The 19,666-nt window shown below is 36.1% G+C and overlaps 2 long non-coding RNA genes across 2 annotated transcripts; one reads left to right on the top strand and one right to left on the bottom strand.

Annotated features, from left to right (window-relative positions):
- Window positions 1-261: 261 nt before the first annotated feature.
- LOC141378700 (uncharacterized) lies at window positions 262-2,060 on the bottom strand. Its single transcript, XR_015515088.1, has 2 exons — window positions 2,014-2,060; window positions 262-1,100 (listed from the first exon to the last, which is right to left on the bottom strand). It is a non-coding gene; the product is annotated as an uncharacterized LOC141378700 (long non-coding RNA).
- Window positions 1,863-3,873, top strand: LOC141378701 (uncharacterized). Its single transcript, XR_015515089.1, has 2 exons — window positions 1,863-2,332; window positions 3,035-3,873. It is a non-coding gene; the product is annotated as an uncharacterized LOC141378701 (long non-coding RNA).
- The last annotated feature ends 15,793 nt before the right edge of the window (window positions 3,874-19,666 follow it).

Here is a 19,666-nt window from a genome sequence, read left to right as displayed (position 1 = left end):
TGTTCCCTGTACTTACAAGGTAAATACCACATTTGAGGGTTGTAAATTAAAGTGAAGCATTGTTCCTCCATTGTTACCCCCTTGTTCCCTGTACTTACAGGGTAAATACCACATTTGAGGGTTGTAAATTAAAGTGAAGCATTGTTCCTCCCTTGTTACCTGTAGTTTAAGGGTAAATACAACATTTGTTCCCCCCTTGTTCCCTTTAGTTTACAATGTAAAATATTGAAGGCAGTAAAATAAATATACAAACACACAATATATTTCTTCCTTACTTTGTAACCTTTATTTTAATTAATAAGCATTTTAAAACACTTCATCTTAATCAAACATTGTCTTGTCTTTCATTGCCTATACTCATTAATTTTCTCTTCGGCTTTGTCCTTTTGTTAATCTGGGGTCGTCACAGTGGAATGAACCACCAACTTATCCAGCATATGTTTTACGCAGTGGATGCACTTCCAGCTGCAACCCATCTTTGGGAAACATCCATACACACCCATTCACACTCATTCACTTTGGACAATTTAGTCTACCCAATTCACCTGTACCGCATGTCTTTGGACTGTGAGGGAAGCCGGAGCACCCGGAGGAAACCCACGCGAACGCAGGGAGAACTCCACGCAGAAACGCCAATTGACCCAGCCGAGGCTCGAACCAGCAACCTTCTTGGTGTGAGGAAACAGCACTACCTACTGTGCCACTGTGTTGCCACCCAGCTGCAACCCATCACTGGGAAACATCCATCCACACTCATTCACACACATACACTACGGACAATTTTAGCTTACCCAATGTCACCACATATTTTTGGACTTGTGGGAGCACCCGGAGGAAACCCACGCTAACATGGGGAGAACATGCAAACTCCACACAGAAATGCCAACTGACCCAGCCGAGGCTCGAACCAGCGACCTTCTTGCTGTGAGGCGATTGTGCTACCCACTGCGCCTGCCTATACTCAAACAGCAAAATAACACATTATTTCCTTCCCCCTTTTTTTCTGGCATCTCTTGCTTGGCTTCCTCTTCTGCTCTTCTCAGCTTCCAATGAGGACTCTGATGGTGAGTGGCTGATGAAATCCCATGGGTCTTGCTGCTCTGCATTTATATAAAATATATGAACAGAAATAAAGGCTTTTAGTAAGCTATAGACATGTTTATTTTCCTGTTTAATGTGTGTGTGGTGGTTGTCCAACAATTTCACACTCTAAACATTTACAGATACCATACAGACACTATACATTACTATCAAACAAAAGTACTATCATCAGATCATATGGGAGATTGTGATCATTTTTTAGTGATAATAATTAAAGCGCAGAGGGGAAAAGGCTTAAATATATGTGAAGGCAGTATAGACTTTGAAGTAAAGATTATTTGCAGTTCAGTGTACATATTTAAATTCTGTGTTATAAATTAAATGGTAAGTAAATGTAAGGTTTGGGTGAACTACCCCTAAGGTTAGTTTTTGATTATGTACATGTCTTAACCCATTATTAGTCCTAAATAAAGTGAAAGATAACATAATACTTTTACTGTTTACTGATTTACTGTTATGGACCCTTTTTACATTTCAGTGCAGTGAATGGGAAAGTACAACACATTTTATAACAATCTACTTTGCTCAAATAAAATGAAAACTTTATGACGGTGTTGTCTTGACAATTAGAAAAAGAAAAAAAAAATATTGTGAAACTGATAACGCCAGCAAGAAGAGAGAATAACATCTAATTTACTCATGTCCATAGACACTGTTTGAAACACCTCGCACATGTAACGTTAATCATATTATATAATACATACGTAAATACAAACAAATGTTATTTTATAAAAATAATTATATAAAAACTCAAGGATTTTAGATGCTGATGATCGTTAAACGCGTCATAACAGTATTGTGAAAAGGGTGTAACGTTATCGTTAAAAATAGGTACAAACATCAGATAGAAACAAAAACCTACACAAACACTTCTATGTACATAACGTCATAAAAAATACTTGTTTTATTTACCTCGCGCTGCCGTCCTTGTACTGCCGTGAACAGGAAATTCTGGGAATGGAGGACGGAGAGTTGAATCGATTCGTCTTCAACAAACCGATCAGTGTGACATCAAAACATCGCGAGAACAACAGACAGCTCCGTGTGCATTTGAATCCATCTCGCGATATTGTATCACTTCAGGTCTGCGCCTACTGATTCGTTGATTCAAACGAGTTGTGAATCAAGAAGCCTCTAAAGATCCGAATCAAACTGCAGCAGCACCCCACGAGGTTTTGCTCAGACTTTTGGGACGTTTGGAATTCCTCCGTCTCGTAACCATGTAACACATGTGAGTAAATCGTTAGTAAATAAGGCTATTGTTACGATTAGAAGTTGTGCATTAACTAGATTATATTTATTTTGTTTCATTTGTTTTAGCGTAACATTAACGTTAGTTCATGGCCGAATCTAAACGGCCAGCAGCGAATATTTACCAATGTTTACTGTCGTTTACTTTGCACATCTTATAGATGTTGCCAAAGTTCCTCTGGATTAAGTTTTTTCATTTCATTCTAGACAGACTGGATGATGATTAGGTCAGATCTCTGTGGCTGCTGTCATACTCACTGTGCAGACTATTTTCTCCCTGTATACGTTAATTACAGCAAAGTTAATGACAAAAACAATGTTTGGAAATGTAAATTGATATTTTCTGTAGCATGCCAGTTTAATATATGAATACACATACACCCCCCCCCCCCCCCCAATTACTAGTAACGTTAGCCTAGGACTTAAGCACAGTAGCCTACTATTTAAGCCTTTTCCCCTTTGTGCTTTAATTATTATCACTAAAAAATGATCACAATCTCCCATATGATCTGATGATAGTACTTTTGTTCGATAGTAATGTATAGTGTCTGTATGGTATCTGTAAATGTTTAGAGTGTGAAATTGTTGGACAACCACCACACACACATTAAACAGGAAAATAAACATGTCTATAGCTTACTAAAAGCCTTTATGTCTGTTCATATATTTTATATAAATGCAGAGCAGCAAGACCCATGGGATTTCATCAGCCACTCACCATCAGAGTCCTCATTGGAAGCTGAGAAGAGCAGAAGAGGAAGCCAAGCAAGAGATGCCAGAAAAAAAGGGGGAAGGAAATAATGTGTTATTTTGCTGTTTGAGTATAGGCAGGCGCAGTGGGTAGCACAATCGCCTCACAGCAAGAAGGTCGCTGGTTCGAGCCTCGGCTGGGTCAGTTGGCATTTCTGTGTGGAGTTTGCATGTTCTCCCCATGTTAGCGTGGGTTTCCTCCGGGTGCTCCCACAAGTCCAAAAATATGTGGTGACATTGGGTAAGCTAAAATTGTCCGTAGTGTATGTGTGTGAATGAGTGTGGATGGATGTTTCCCAGTGATGGGTTGCAGCTGGGTGGCAACACAGTGGCACAGTAGGTAGTGCTGTTTCCTCACACCAAGAAGGTTGCTGGTTCGAGCCTCGGCTGGGTCAATTGGCGTTTCTGCGTGGAGTTCTCCCTGCGTTCGCGTGGGTTTCCTCCGGGTGCTCCGGCTTCCCTCACAGTCCAAAGACATGCGGTACAGGTGAATTGGGTAGACTAAATTGTCCAAAGTGAATGAGTGTGAATGGGTGTGTATGGATGTTTCCCAAAGATGGGTTGCAGCTGGAAGTGCATCCACTGCGTAAAACATATGCTGGATAAGTTGGTGGTTCATTCCACTGTGACGACCCCAGATTAACAAAAGGACAAAGCCGAAGAGAAAATTAATGAGTATAGGCAATGAAAGACAAGACAATGTTTGATTAAGATGAAGTGTTTTAAAATGCTTATTAATTAAAATAAAGGTTACAAAGTAAGGAAGAAATATATTGTGTGTTTGTTTATTTATTTTACTGCCTTCAAGATTTTACATTGTAAACTAAAGGGAACAAGGGGGGAACAAATGTTGTATTTACCCTTAAACTACAGGTAACAAGGGAGGAACAATGCTTCACTTTAATTTACAACCCTCAAATGTGGTATTTACTCTGTAAGTACAGGGAACAAGGGGGTAACAATGGAGGAACAATGCTTCACTTTAATTTACAACCCTCAAATGTGGTATTTACCTTGTAAGTACAGGGAACAAGGGGGTAACAATGGAGGAACAATGCTTCACTTTAATTTACAACCCTCAAATGTGGTATTTACCCTGTAAGTACAGGGAACAAGGGGGTAACAATGGAGGAACAATGCTTCACTTTAATTTACAACCCTCAAATGTGGTATTTACCCTGTAAGTACAGGGAACAAGGGGGTAACAATGGAGGAACAATGCTTCACTTTAATTTACAACCCTCAAATGTGGTATTTACCCTGTAAGTACAGGGAACAAGGAGGGAACAAATACTGTATTTACCCTTTAACTACAGGGAACAAAGAGGGAAGAAGCTGAACTTTAACACACTAGTGTATACTTGAACACTAAGAACAGAGTAAACTACAGCAGCAGTTTTTATTGATTGAAGACCAAATTACTAGATTTTTCTATAAAGCATCAGCTATATATTTACTGAAATGCAACGGTTAGCCCCCCTGTGCAAACAGCAGTAAAGATGCGAGCCTGTTTTAATCTGCATTGAACCCTGACGGTAGGCCTATATCATGCAAAGTTATTTGTTGATAGTGAGTTATGGAGACATTGATGACTTTGGTGAGATCGACGAGTAAACATAAGGTAAGTAGTGTATGGAAATATATTTTATATTGAATTGCAGATTTAAAATACATACAGTATACTATAAGGGTTCATAATTTCACAGGTTGTAAACCTTTTATTCATTAAACACCCCATATAAAACCCAAGCACTGAATAAGAGTACTAATGTACTCATGCAGGTGCATGTACAGTACATTTGCAGATAGCAATAGGTTGCCACCATCCTTGCATAATTCTTTATATGTATACAATACTTGAAGAAAAGTGCATCTTAAACGTAATATACTTCTTTGCGTGATGAATATCTTATTGTTACTCCCCTATTACGCAAACATTATGGTTTGTTCTTTTGCAATTTAAAGAAAAGTACACCGTTATCTCACTGTACTTACGCGGTAATTTTCGTGATGAACATCTGGCTGTTACCCCCTTTTTACCCAAGCATTACGGTTTGTTCCCTTATACCTACACATACGTTCATTATACTTACACAGTACGTACAGAAAAGTACACTGTAATTTCACTGTACTTACGCGGTACTTTGCGGGTTGTAAAAGAAAGCGTTACCTGAGCTTTTCAGAGCCAGCAGAGGTCAAAATAAGCAGTAATGCAAACTCAGTCAGAGACATAGATTTTCACTTGCAACTTGCTTTAACATGTTTAACAGTGCAAGAAATGTTGTCTAAAACAAAAAGAATGATGCATTTTTGTGGCTGGATCTGGTTTTATCACATTCTGAATTGAACGTTGAAAATGAGCTGTTCTCAGCCAGCAGAGGTCAAAATAAGCAGTAATGCAAACTCAGTCAGAGACATAGATTTTCACTTGCAACTTGCTTTAACATGTTTAACAGTGCATGAAATGTTGTCTAAAACAAAAAGAATGATGCATTTTAGTAGCTGGATCTGGTTTTATCACATTCTGCATTGGACGTTGAAAATGAGCTTTACTCAGCCAGCAGAGGTCAAAACAAGCAGTAATGCAAACTCAGTCAGAGACATAGATTTTCACTTGCAACTTGCTTTAACATGTTTAACAGAGCATGAAATGTTGTCTAAAACAAAAAGAATGATGCATTTTTGTGGCTGGATCTGGTTTTATCACATTCTGAATTGAACGTTGAAAATGAGCTGTTCTCAGCCAGCAGAGGTCAAAATAAGCAGTAATGCAAACTCAGTCAGAGACATAGATTTTCACTTGCAACTTGCTTTAACATGTTTAACAGTGCATGAAATGTTGTCTAAAACAAAAAGAATGATGCATTTTTGTGGCTGGATCTGGTTTTATCACATTCTGAATTGAACGTTGAAAATGAGCTGTTCTCAGCCAGCAGAGGTCAAAATAAGCAGTAATGCAAACTCAGTCAGAGACATAGATTTTCACTTGCAACTTTCTTAAACATATTTAACAGTGCATGAAATGTTGTCTAAAGCAAAAAGAAAATGCTTTTTAGTGGCTGGATCTGGTTTTATCACATTCTGAATTGAACGTTGAAAATGAGCTTTTCAGAGCCAGCAGAGGTCAAAATAAGCAGTAATGCAAACTCAGTAATAGACATAGATTTTCACTTGCAACTTTCTTAAACATATTTAAAAGTGCATGAAATGTTGTCTAAAACAAAAAGAAAATGCTTTTTAGTGGCTGGATCTGGTTTTATCACATTCTGAATTGAACGTTGAAAATGAGCTTTTCAGAGCCAGCAGAGGTCAAAATAAGCAGTAATGCAAACTCAGTCAGAGACATAGATTTTCACTTGCAACTTGCTTTAACATGTTTAACAGTGCATGAAATGTTGTCTAAAACAAAAAGAATGATGCATTTTAGTAGCTGGATCTGGTTTTATCACATTCTGCATTGGACGTTGAAAATGAGCTTTACTCAGCCAGCAGAGGTCAAAACAAGCAGTAATGCAAACTCAGTCAGAGACATAGATTTTCACTTGCAACTTTCTTAAACATATTTAACAGTGCATGAAATGTTGTCTAAAGCAAAAAGAAAATGTTTTTTAGTGAATGGATCTGGTTTTATCACATTCTGAATTGAACGTTGAAAATGAGCTTTTCAGAGCCAGCAGAGGTCAAAACAAGCAGTAATGCAAACTCAGTCATAGACATAGATTTTCACTTGCAACTTTCTTAAACATATTTAACAGTGCATGAAATGTTGTCTAAAACAAAAAGAAAATGCTTTTTAGTGGCTGGATCTGGTTTTATCACATTCTGAATTGAACGTTGAAAATGAGCTTTTCAGAGCCAGCAGAGGTCAAAATAAGCAGTAATGCAAACTCAGTCAGAGACATAGATTTTCACTTGCAACTTGCTTTAACATGTTTAACAGTGCATGAAATGTTGTCTAAAACAAAAAGAAAATGCTTTTTAGTGGCTGGATCTGGTTTTATCACATTCTGAATTGAACGTTGAAAATGAGCTATTCAGAGCCAGCAGAGGTCAAAATAAGCAGTAATGCAAACTCAGTCAGAGACATAGATTTTCACTTGCAACTTGCTTTAACATGTTTTACAGTGCATGAAATGTTGTCTAAAACAAAAAGAATGATGCATTTTTGTGGCTGGATCTGGTTTTATCACATTCTGAATTGAACGTTGAAAATGAGCTGTTCTCAGCCAGCAGAGGTCAAAATAAGCAGTAATGCAAACTCAGTCAGAGACATAGATTTTCACTTGCAACTTTCTTAAACATATTTAACAGTGCATGAAATGTTGTCTAAAACAAAAAGAAAATGCTTTTTAGTGGCTGGATCTGGTTTTATCACATTCTGAATTGAACGTTGAAAATGAGCTTTTCAGAGCCAGCAGAGGTCAAAATAAGCAGTAATGCAAACTCAGTCAGAGACATAGATTTTCACTTGCAACTTGCTTTAACATGTTTAACAGTGCATGAAATGTTGTCTAAAACAAAAAGAAAATGCTTTTTAGTGGCTGGATCTGGTTTTATCACATTCTGAATTGAACGTTGAAAATGAGCTATTCAGAGCCAGCAGAGGTCAAAATAAGCAGTAATGCAAACTCAGTCAGAGACATAGATTTTCACTTGCAACTTGCTTTAAATTGTTTAACAGTGCATGAAATGTTGTCTAAAACAAAAAGAATGATGCATTTTAGTAGCTGGATCTGGTTTTATCACATTCTGCATTAGACGTTGAAAATGAGCTTTACTCAGCCAGCAGAGGTCAAAACAAGCAGTAATACAAACTCAGTCAGAGACATAGATTTTCACTTGCAACTTTCTTAAACATATTTAACAGTGCATGAAATGTTGTCTAAAGCAAAAAGAAAATGTTTTTTAGTGGCTGGATCTGGTTTTATCACATTCTGAATTGAACGTTGAAAATGAGCTTTTCAGAGCCAGCAGAGGTCAAAATAAGCAGTAATGCAAACTCAGTCAGAGACATAGATTTTCACTTGCAACTTGCTTTAACATGTTTAACAGTGCATGAAATGTTGTCTAAAACAAAAAGAATGATGCATTTTTGTGAATGGATCTGGTTTTATCACATTCTGAATTGAACGTTGAAAATGAGCTTTTCAGAGCCAGCAGAGGTCAAAATAAGCAGTAATGCAAACTCAGTCAGAGACATAGATTTTCACTTGCAACTTGCTTTAACATGTTTAACAGTGCATGAAATGTTGTCTAAAACAAAAAGAAAATGCTTTTTAGTGGCTGGATCTGGTTTTATCACATTCTGAATTGAACGTTGAAAATGAGCTTTTCAGAGCCAGCAGAGGTCAAAATAAGCAGTAATGCAAACTCAGTCAGAGACATAGATTTTCACTTGCAACTTGCTTTAACATGTTTAACAGTGCATGAAATGTTGTCTAAAACAAAAAGAATGATGCATTTTTGTGAATGGATCTGGTTTTATCACATTCTGAATTGAACGTTGAAAATGAGCTGTTCTCAGCCAGCAGAAGTCAAAATAAGCAGTACTGCAAACTCAGTCAGAGACATAGATTTTCACTTGCAACTTGCTTTAACATGTTTAACAGTGCATGAAATATTGTCTAAAACAAAAAGAATGATGCATTTTAGTAGCTGGATCTGGTTTTATCACATTCTGCATTGGATGTTGAAAATGAGCTTTACTCAGCCAGCAGAGGTCAAAACAAGCAGTAATGCAAACTCAGTCAGAGACATAGATTTTCACTTGCAACTTTCTTAAACACATTTAACAGTGCATGAAATGTTGTCTAAAGCAAAAAGAAAATGCTTTTTAGTGGCTGGATCTGGTTTTATCACATTCTGAATTGAACGTTGAAAATGAGCTTTTCAGAGCCAGCAGAGGTCAAAATAAGCAGTAATGCAAACTCAGTCATAGACATAGATTTTCACTTGCAACTTTCTTAAACATATTTAACAGTGCATGAAATGTTGTCTAAAACAAAAAGAAAATGCTTTTTAGTGGCTGGATCTGGTTTTATCACATTCTGAATTGAACGTTGAAAATGAGCTTTTCAGAGCCAGCAGAGGTCAAAATAAGCAGTAATGCAAACTCAGTCAGAGACATAGATTTTCACTTGCAACTTGCTTTAACATGTTTAACAGTGCAAGAAATGTTGTCTAAAACAAAAAGAATGATGCATTTTTGTGGCTGGATCTGGTTTTATCACATTCTGAATTGAACGTTGAAAATGAGCTGTTCTCAGCCAGCAGAGGTCAAAATAAGCAGTAATGCAAACTCAGTCAGAGACATAGATTTTCACTTGCAACTTGCTTTAACATGTTTAACAGTGCATGAAATGTTGTCTAAAACAAAAAGAATGATGCATTTTAGTAGCTGGATCTGGTTTTATCACATTCTGCATTGGACGTTGAAAATGAGCTTTACTCAGCCAGCAGAGGTCAAAACAAGCAGTAATGCAAACTCAGTCAGAGACATAGATTTTCACTTGCAACTTGCTTTAACATGTTTAACAGAGCATGAAATGTTGTCTAAAACAAAAAGAATGATGCATTTTTGTGGCTGGATCTGGTTTTATCACATTCTGAATTGAACGTTGAAAATGAGCTGTTCTCAGCCAGCAGAGGTCAAAATAAGCAGTAATGCAAACTCAGTCAGAGACATAGATTTTCACTTGCAACTTGCTTTAACATGTTTAACAGTGCATGAAATGTTGTCTAAAACAAAAAGAATGATGCATTTTTGTGGCTGGATCTGGTTTTATCACATTCTGAATTGAACGTTGAAAATGAGCTGTTCTCAGCCAGCAGAGGTCAAAATAAGCAGTAATGCAAACTCAGTCAGAGACATAGATTTTCACTTGCAACTTTCTTAAACATATTTAACAGTGCATGAAATGTTGTCTAAAGCAAAAAGAAAATGCTTTTTAGTGGCTGGATCTGGTTTTATCACATTCTGAATTGAACGTTGAAAATGAGCTTTTCAGAGCCAGCAGAGGTCAAAATAAGCAGTAATGCAAACTCAGTAATAGACATAAATTTTCACTTGCAACTTTCTTAAACATATTTAAAAGTGCATGAAATATTGTCTAAAACAAAAAGAAAATGCTTTTTAGTGGCTGGATCTGGTTTTATCACATTCTGAATTGAACGTTGAAAATGAGCTTTTCAGAGCCAGCAGAGGTCAAAATAAGCAGTAATGCAAACTCAGTCAGAGACATAGATTTTCACTTGCAACTTGCTTTAACATGTTTAACAGTGCATGAAATGTTGTCTAAAACAAAAAGAATGATGCATTTTAGTAGCTGGATCTGGTTTTATCACATTCTGCATTGGACGTTGAAAATGAGCTTTACTCAGCCAGCAGAGGTCAAAACAAGCAGTAATGCAAACTCAGTCAGAGACATAGATTTTCACTTGCAACTTTCTTAAACATATTTAACAGTGCATGAAATGTTGTCTAAAGCAAAAAGAAAATGTTTTTTAGTGAATGGATCTGGTTTTATCACATTCTGAATTGAACGTTGAAAATGAGCTTTTCAGAGCCAGCAGAGGTCAAAACAAGCAGTAATGCAAACTCAGTCATAGACATAGATTTTCACTTGCAACTTTCTTAAACATATTTAACAGTGCATGAAATGTTGTCTAAAACAAAAAGAAAATGCTTTTTAGTGGCTGGATCTGGTTTTATCACATTCTGAATTGAACGTTGAAAATGAGCTTTTCAGAGCCAGCAGAGGTCAAAATAAGCAGTAATGCAAACTCAGTCAGAGACATAGATTTTCACTTGCAACTTGCTTTAACATGTTTAACAGTGCATGAAATGTTGTCTAAAACAAAAAGAAAATGCTTTTTAGTGGCTGGATCTGGTTTTATCACATTCTGAATTGAACGTTGAAAATGAGCTATTCAGAGCCAGCAGAGGTCAAAATAAGCAGTAATGCAAACTCAGTCAGAGACATAGATTTTCACTTGCAACTTGCTTTAACATGTTTTACAGTGCATGAAATGTTGTCTAAAACAAAAAGAATGATGCATTTTTGTGGCTGGATCTGGTTTTATCACATTCTGAATTGAACGTTGAAAATGAGCTGTTCTCAGCCAGCAGAGGTCAAAATAAGCAGTAATGCAAACTCAGTCAGAGACATAGATTTTCACTTGCAACTTTCTTAAACATATTTAACAGTGCATGAAATGTTGTCTAAAGCAAAAAGAAAATGCTTTTTAGTGGCTGGATCTGGTTTTATCACATTCTGAATTGAACGTTGAAAATGAGCTTTTCAGAGCCAGCAGAGGTCAAAATAAGCAGTAATGCAAACTCAGTCAGAGACATAGATTTTCACTTGCAACTTGCTTTAACATGTTTAACAGTGCATGAAATGTTGTCTAAAACAAAAAGAATGATGCATTTTAGTAGCTGGATCTGGTTTTATCACATTCTGCATTGGACGTTGAAAATGAGCTTTACTCAGCCAGCACAGGTCAAAACAAGCAGTAATGCAAACTCAGTCAGAGACATAGATTTTCACTTGCAACTTTCTTAAACATATTTAACAGTGCATGAAATGTTGTCTAAAGCAAAAAGAAAATGTTTTTTAGTGGCTGGATCTGGTTTTATCACATTCTGAATTAAACGTTGAAAATGAGCTTTTCAGAGCCAGCAGAGGTCAAAATAAGCAGTAATGCAAACTCAGTCATAGACATAGATTTTCACTTGCAACTTTCTTAAACATATTTAACAGTGCATGAAATGTTGTCTAAAACAAAAAGAAAATGCTTTTTAGTGGCTGGATCTGGTTTTATCACATTCTGCATTGGATGTTAAAAATGAGCTTTACTCAGCCAGCAGAGGTCAAAATAAGCAGTACTGCAAACTCAGTCAGAGACATAGATTTTCACTTGCAACTTGCTTTAACATGTTTAACAGTGCATGAAATATTGTCTAAAACAAAAAGAATGATGCATTTTAGTAGCTGGATCTGGTTTAATCACATTCTGCATTGGATGTTGAAAATGAGCTTTACTCAGCCAGCAGAGGTCAAAACAAGCAGTAATGCAAACTCAGTCAGAGACATAGATTTTCACTTGCAACTTTCTTAAACATATTTAACAGTGTATGAAATGTTGTCTAAAACAAAAAGAAAATGCTTTTTAGTGGCTGGATCTGGTTTTATCACATTCTGAATTGAACGTTGAAAATGAGCTTTTCAGAGCCAGCAGAGGTCAAAACAAGCAGTAATGCAAACTCAGTCAGAGACATAGATTTTCACTTGCAACTTGCTTTAACATGTTTAACAGTGCATGAAATGTTGTCTAAAACAAAAAGAAAATGCTTTTTAGTGGCTGGATCTGGTTTTATCACATTCTGAATTGAACGTTGAAAATGAGCTGTTCTCAGCCAGCAGAGGTCAAAATAAGCAGTAATGCAAACTCAGTCAGAGACATAGATTTTCACTTGCAACTTTCTTAAACATATTTAACAGTGCATGAAATGTTGTCTAAAGCAAAAAGAAAATGCTTTTTAGTGGCTGGATCTGGTGTTATCACATTCTGAATTGAACGTTGAAAATGAGCTATTCAGAGCCAGCAGAGGTCAAAATAAGCAGTAATGCAAACTCAGTCAGAGACATAGATTTTCACTTGCAACTTGCTTTAACATGTTTTACAGTGCATGAAATGTTGTCTAAAACAAAAAGAATGATGCATTTTTGTGGCTGGATCTGGTTTTATCACATTCTGAATTGAACGTTGAAAATGAGCTTTTCAGAGCCAGCAGAGGTCAAAATAAGCAGTAATGCAAACTCAGTAATAGACATAGATTTTCACTTGCAACTTTCTTAAACATATTTAAAAGTGCATGAAATGTTGTCTAAAACAAAAAGAAAATGCTTTTTAGTGGCTGGATCTGGTTTTATCACATTCTGAATTGAACGTTGAAAATGAGCTTTTCAGAGCCAGCAGAGGTCAAAATAAGCAGTAATGCAAACTCAGTAATAGACATAGATTTTCACTTGCAACTTGCTTTAAATTGTTTAACAGTGCATGAAATGTTGTCTAAAACAAAAAGAATGATGCATTTTAGTAGCTGGATCTGGTTTTATCACATTCTGCATTAGACGTTGAAAATGAGCTTTACTCAGCCAGCAGAGGTCAAAACAAGCAGTAATACAAACTCAGTCAGAGACATAGATTTTCACTTGCAACTTTCTTAAACATATTTAACAGTGCATGAAATGTTGTCTAAAGCAAAAAGAAAATGTTTTTTAGTGGCTGGATCTGGTTTTATCACATTCTGAATTGAACGTTGAAAATGAGCTTTTCAGAGCCAGCAGAGGTCAAAATAAGCAGTAATGCAAACTCAGTCAGAGACATAGATTTTCACTTGCAACTTGCTTTAACATGTTTAACAGTGCATGAAATGTTGTCTAAAACAAAAAGAATGATGCATTTTTGTGAATGGATCTGGTTTTATCACATTCTGAATTGAACGTTGAAAATGAGCTTTTCAGAGCCAGCAGAGGTCAAAATAAGCAGTAATGCAAACTCAGTCAGAGACATAGATTTTCACTTGCAACTTGCTTTAACATGTTTAACAGTGCATGAAATGTTGTCTAAAACAAAAAGAAAATGCTTTTTAGTGGCTGGATCTGGTTTTATCACATTCTGAATTGAACGTTGAAAATGAGCTTTTCAGAGCCAGCAGAGGTCAAAATAAGCAGTAATGCAAACTCAGTCAGAGACATAGATTTTCACTTGCAACTTGCTTTAACATGTTTAACAGTGCATGAAATGTTGTCTAAAACAAAAAGAATGATGCATTTTTGTGAATGGATCTGGTTTTATCACATTCTGAATTGAACGTTGAAAATGAGCTGTTCTCAGCCAGCAGAGGTCAAAATAAGCAGTACTGCAAACTCAGTCAGAGACATAGATTTTCACTTGCAACTTGCTTTAACATGTTTAACAGTGCATGAAATATTGTCTAAAACAAAAAGAATGATGCATTTTAGTAGCTGGATCTGGTTTTATCACATTCTGCATTGGATGTTGAAAATGAGCTTTACTCAGCCAGCAGAGGTCAAAACAAGCAGTAATGCAAACTCAGTCAGAGACATAGATTTTCACTTGCAACTTTCTTAAACACATTTAACAGTGCATGAAATGTTGTCTAAAGCAAAAAGAAAATGCTTTTTAGTGGCTGGATCTGGTTTTATCACATTCTGAATTGAACGTTGAAAATGAGCTTTTCAGAGCCAGCAGAGGTCAAAATAAGCAGTAATGCAAACTCAGTCATAGACATAGATTTTCACTTGCAACTTTCTTAAACATATTTAACAGTGCATGAAATGTTGTCTAAAACAAAAAGAAAATGCTTTTTAGTGGCTGGATCTGGTTTTATCACATTCTGAATTGAACGTTGAAAATGAGCTTTTCAGAGCCAGCAGAGGTCAAAATAAGCAGTAATGCAAACTCAGTCAGAGACATAGATTTTCACTTGCAACTTGCTTTAACATGTTTAACAGTGCAAGAAATGTTGTCTAAAACAAAAAGAATGATGCATTTTTGTGGCTGGATCTGGTTTTATCACATTCTGAATTGAACGTTGAAAATGAGCTGTTCTCAGCCAGCAGAGGTCAAAATAAGCAGTAATGCAAACTCAGTCAGAGACATAGATTTTCACTTGCAACTTGCTTTAACATGTTTAACAGTGCATGAAATGTTGTCTAAAACAAAAAGAATGATGCATTTTAGTAGCTGGATCTGGTTTTATCACATTCTGCATTGGACGTTGAAAATGAGCTTTACTCAGCCAGCAGAGGTCAAAACAAGCAGTAATGCAAACTCAGTCAGAGACATAGATTTTCACTTGCAACTTGCTTTAACATGTTTAACAGAGCATGAAATGTTGTCTAAAACAAAAAGAATGATGCATTTTTGTGGCTGGATCTGGTTTTATCACATTCTGAATTGAACGTTGAAAATGAGCTGTTCTCAGCCAGCAGAGGTCAAAATAAGCAGTAATGCAAACTCAGTCAGAGACATAGATTTTCACTTGCAACTTGCTTTAACATGTTTAACAGTGCATGAAATGTTGTCTAAAACAAAAAGAATGATGCATTTTTGTGGCTGGATCTGGTTTTATCACATTCTGAATTGAACGTTGAAAATGAGCTGTTCTCAGCCAGCAGAGGTCAAAATAAGCAGTAATGCAAACTCAGTAATAGACATAGATTTTCACTTGCAACTTTCTTAAACATATTTAACAGTGCATGAAATGTTGTCTAAAGCAAAAAGAAAATGTTTTTTAGTGAATGGATCTGGTTTTATCACATTCTGAATTGAACGTTGAAAATGAGCTTTTCAGAGCCAGCAGAGGTCAAAACAAGCAGTAATGCAAACTCAGTCATAGACATAGATTTTCACTTGCAACTTTCTTAAACATATTTAACAGTGCATGAAATGTTGTCTAAAACAAAAAGAAAATGCTTTTTAGTGGCTGGATCTGGTTTTATCACATTCTGAATTGAACGTTGAAAATGAGCTTTTCAGAGCCAGCAGAGGTCAAAATAAGCAGTAATGCAAACTCAGTCAGAGACATAGATTTTCACTTGCAACTTGCTTTAACATGTTTAACAGTGCATGAAATGTTGTCTAAAACAAAAAGAAAATGCTTTTTAGTGGCTGGATCTGGTTTTATCACATTCTGAATTGAACGTTGAAAATGAGCTATTCAGAGCCAGCAGAGGTCAAAATAAGCAGTAATGCAAACTCAGTCAGAGACATAGATTTTCACTTGCAACTTGCTTTAACATGTTTTACAGTGCATGAAATGTTGTCTAAAACAAAAAGAATGATGCATTTTTGTGGCTGGATCTGGTTTTATCACATTCTGAATTGAACGTTGAAAATGAGCTGTTCTCAGCCAGCAGAGGTCAAAATAAGCAGTAATGCAAACTCAGTCAGAGACATAGATTTTCACTTGCAACTTTCTTAAACATATTTAACAGTGCATGAAATGTTGTCTAAAGCAAAAAGAAAATGCTTTTTAGTGGCTGGATCTGGTTTTATCACATTCTGAATTGAACGTTGAAAATGAGCTTTTCAGAGCCAGCAGAGGTCAAAATAAGCAGTAATGCAAACTCAGTCAGAGACATAGATTTTCACTTGCAACTTGCTTTAACATGTTTAACAGTGCATGAAATGTTGTCTAAAACAAAAAGAATGATGCATTTTAGTAGCTGGATCTGGTTTTATCACATTCTGCATTGGACGTTGAAAATGAGCTTTACTCAGCCAGCACAGGTCAAAACAAGCAGTAATGCAAACTCAGTCAGAGACATAGATTTTCACTTGCAACTTTCTTAAACATATTTAACAGTGCATGAAATGTTGTCTAAAGCAAAAAGAAAATGTTTTTTAGTGGCTGGATCTGGTTTTATCACATTCTGAATTGAACGTTGAAAATGAGCTTTTCAGAGCCAGCAGAGGTCAAAATAAGCAGTAATGCAAACTCAGTCATAGACATAGATTTTCACTTGCAACTTTCTTAAACATATTTAACAGTGCATGAAATGTTGTCTAAAACAAAAAGAAAATGCTTTTTAGTGGCTGGATCTGGTTTTATCACATTCTGAATTGAACGTTGAAAATGAGCTTTTCAGAGCCAGCAGAGGTCAAAATAAGCAGTAATGCAAACTCAGTCAGAGACATAGATTTTCACTTGCAACTTGCTTTAACATGTTTAACAGTGCATGAAATGTTGTCTAAAACAAAAAGAATGATGCATTTTAGTAGCTGGATCTGGTTTTATCACATTCTGCATTGGACGTTGAAAATGAGCTTTACTCAGCCAGCACAGGTCAAAACAAGCAGTAATGCAAACTCAGTCAGAGACATAGATTTTCACTTGCAACTTGCTTTAACATGTTTAACAGTGCATGAAATGTTGTCTAAAACAAAAAGAATGATGCATTTTTGTGAATGGATCTGGTTTTATCACATTCTGAATTGAACGTTGAAAATGAGCTGTTCTCAGCCAGCAGAGGTCAAAATAAGCAGTACTGCAAACTCAGTCAGAGACATAGATTTTCACTAGCAACTTGCTTTAACATATTTAACAGTGCATGAAATGTTGTCTAAAATAAAAAAAAATGATGCATTTTAGTACCTGGATCTGGTTTTATCACATTCTGCATTGGACGTTGAAAATGAGCTTTACTCAGCCAGCAGAGGTCAAAACAAGCAGTAATGCAAACTCAGTCAGAGACATAGATTTTCACTTGCAACTTTCTTAAACATATTTAACAGTGCATGAAATGTTGTCTAAAGCAAAACGAAAATGCTTTTTAGTGGCTGGATCTGGTTTTATCACATTCTGAATTGAACGTTGAAAATGAGCTTTTCAGAGCCAGCAGAGGTCAAAATAAGCAGTAATGCAAACTCAGTAATAGACATAGATTTTCACTTGCAACTTTCTTAAACATATTTAACAGTGCATGAAATGTTGTCTAAAACAAAAAGAAAATGCTTTTTAGTGGCTGGATCTGGTTTTATCACATTCTGAATTGAACGTTAAAAATGAGCTTTTCAGAGCCAGCAGAGGTCAAAATAAGCAGTAATGCAAACTCAGTCAGAGACATAGATTTTCACTTGCAACTTGCTTTAACATGTTTAACAGTGCATGAAATGTTGTCTAAAACAAAAAGAATGATGCATTTTTGTGGCTGGATCTGGTTTTATCACATTCTGAATTGAACGTTGAAAATGAGCTGTTCTCAGCCAGCAGAGGTCAAAATAAGCAGTAATGCAAACTCAGTCAGAGACATAGATTTTCACCAGCAACTTGCTTTAACATATTTAACAGTGCATGAAATGTTGTCTAAAACAAAAAGAATGATGCATTTTAGTAGCTGGATCTGGTTTTATTACATTCTGCATTGGACGTTGAAAATGAGCTTTACTCAGCCAGCAGAGGTCAAAACAAGCAGTAATGCAAACTCAGTCAGAGACATAGATTTTCACTTGCAACTTGCTTTAACATGTTTAACAGTGCATGAAATGTTGTCTAAAATAAAAAAAATGATGCATTTTAGTAGCTGGATCTGGTTTTATCACATTCTGCATTGGACGTTGAAAATGAGATTTACTCAGCCAGCAGAGGTCAAAACAAGCAGTAATGCAAACTCAGTCAGAGACATAGATTTTCACTTGCAACTTTCTTAAACATATTTAACAGTGCATGAAATGTTGTCTAAAGCAAAACGAAAATGCTTTTTAGTGGCTGGATCTGGTTTTATCACATTCTGAATTGAACGTTGAAAATGAGCTTTTCAGAGCCAGCAGAGGTCAAAATAAGCAGTAATGCAAACTCAGTAATAGACATAGATTTTCACTTGCAACTTTCTTAAACATATTTAACAGTGCATGAAATGTTGTCTAAAACAAAAAGAAAATGCTTTTTAGTGGCTGGATCTGGTTTTATCACATTCTGAATTGAACGTTGAAAATGAGCTTTTCAGAGCCAGCAGAGGTCAAAATAAGCAGTAATGCAAACTCAGTCAGAGACATAGATTTTCACTTGCAACTTGCAAGCATGTTTAACAGTGCATGAAATGTTGTCTAAAACAAAAAGAATGATGCATTTTAGTAGCTGGATCTGGTTTTATTACATTCTGCATTGGACGTTGAAAATGAGCTTTACTCAGCCAGCAGAGGTCAAAACAAGCAGTAATGCAAACTCAGTCAGAGACATAGATTTTCACTTGCAACTTGCTTTAACATGTTTAACAGTGCATGACATGTTGTCTAAAACAAAAAGAAAATGCTTTTTAGTGGCTGGATCTGGTTTTATCACATTCTGAATTGAACGTTGAAAATGAGCTTTTCAGAGCCAGCAGAGGTCAAAATAAGCAGTAATGCAAACTCAGTCAGAGACATAGATTTTCACTTGCAACTTGCTTTAACATGTTTAACAGTGCATGAAATGTTGTCTAAAACAAAAAGAATGATGCATTTTTGTGGCTGGATCTGGTTTTATCACATTCTGAATTGAACGTTGAAAATGAGCTGTTCTCAGCCAGCACAGGTCAAAATAAGCAGTAATGCAAACTCAGTCAGAGACATAGATTTTCACTTGCAACTTGCTTTAACATGTTTAACAGTGCATGAAATGTTGTCTAAAACAAAAAGAATGATGCATTTTTGTGGCTGGATCTGGTTTTATCACATTCTGAATTGAACGTTGAAATTGAGCTGTTCTCAGCCAGCAGAGGTCAAAATAAGCAGTAATGCAAACTCAGTCAGAGACATAGATTTTCACCTGCAACTTGCTTTAACATGTTTAACAGTGCATGAAATGTTGTCTAAAACAAAAAGAATGATGCATTTTAGTAGCTGGATCTGGTTTTATTACATTCTGCATTGGACGTTGAAAATGAGCTTTACTCAGCCAGCAGAGGTCAAAACAAGCAGTAATGCAAACTCAGTCAGAGACATAGATTTTCACTTGCAACTTGCTTTAACATGTTTAACAGTGCATGACATG

The sequence above is a fragment of the Danio rerio genome, chromosome 18 (genome assembly GCF_052040795.2).
Source record: "Danio rerio strain M-AB ecotype USA chromosome 18, GRCz13ab, whole genome shotgun sequence".
Classification (NCBI taxonomy): domain Eukaryota; kingdom Metazoa; phylum Chordata; class Actinopteri; order Cypriniformes; family Danionidae; genus Danio; species Danio rerio.
The sequence above is the reverse complement of the archived record's forward strand: the minus strand, read 5'-3'. Positions and strand labels throughout refer to the sequence as shown.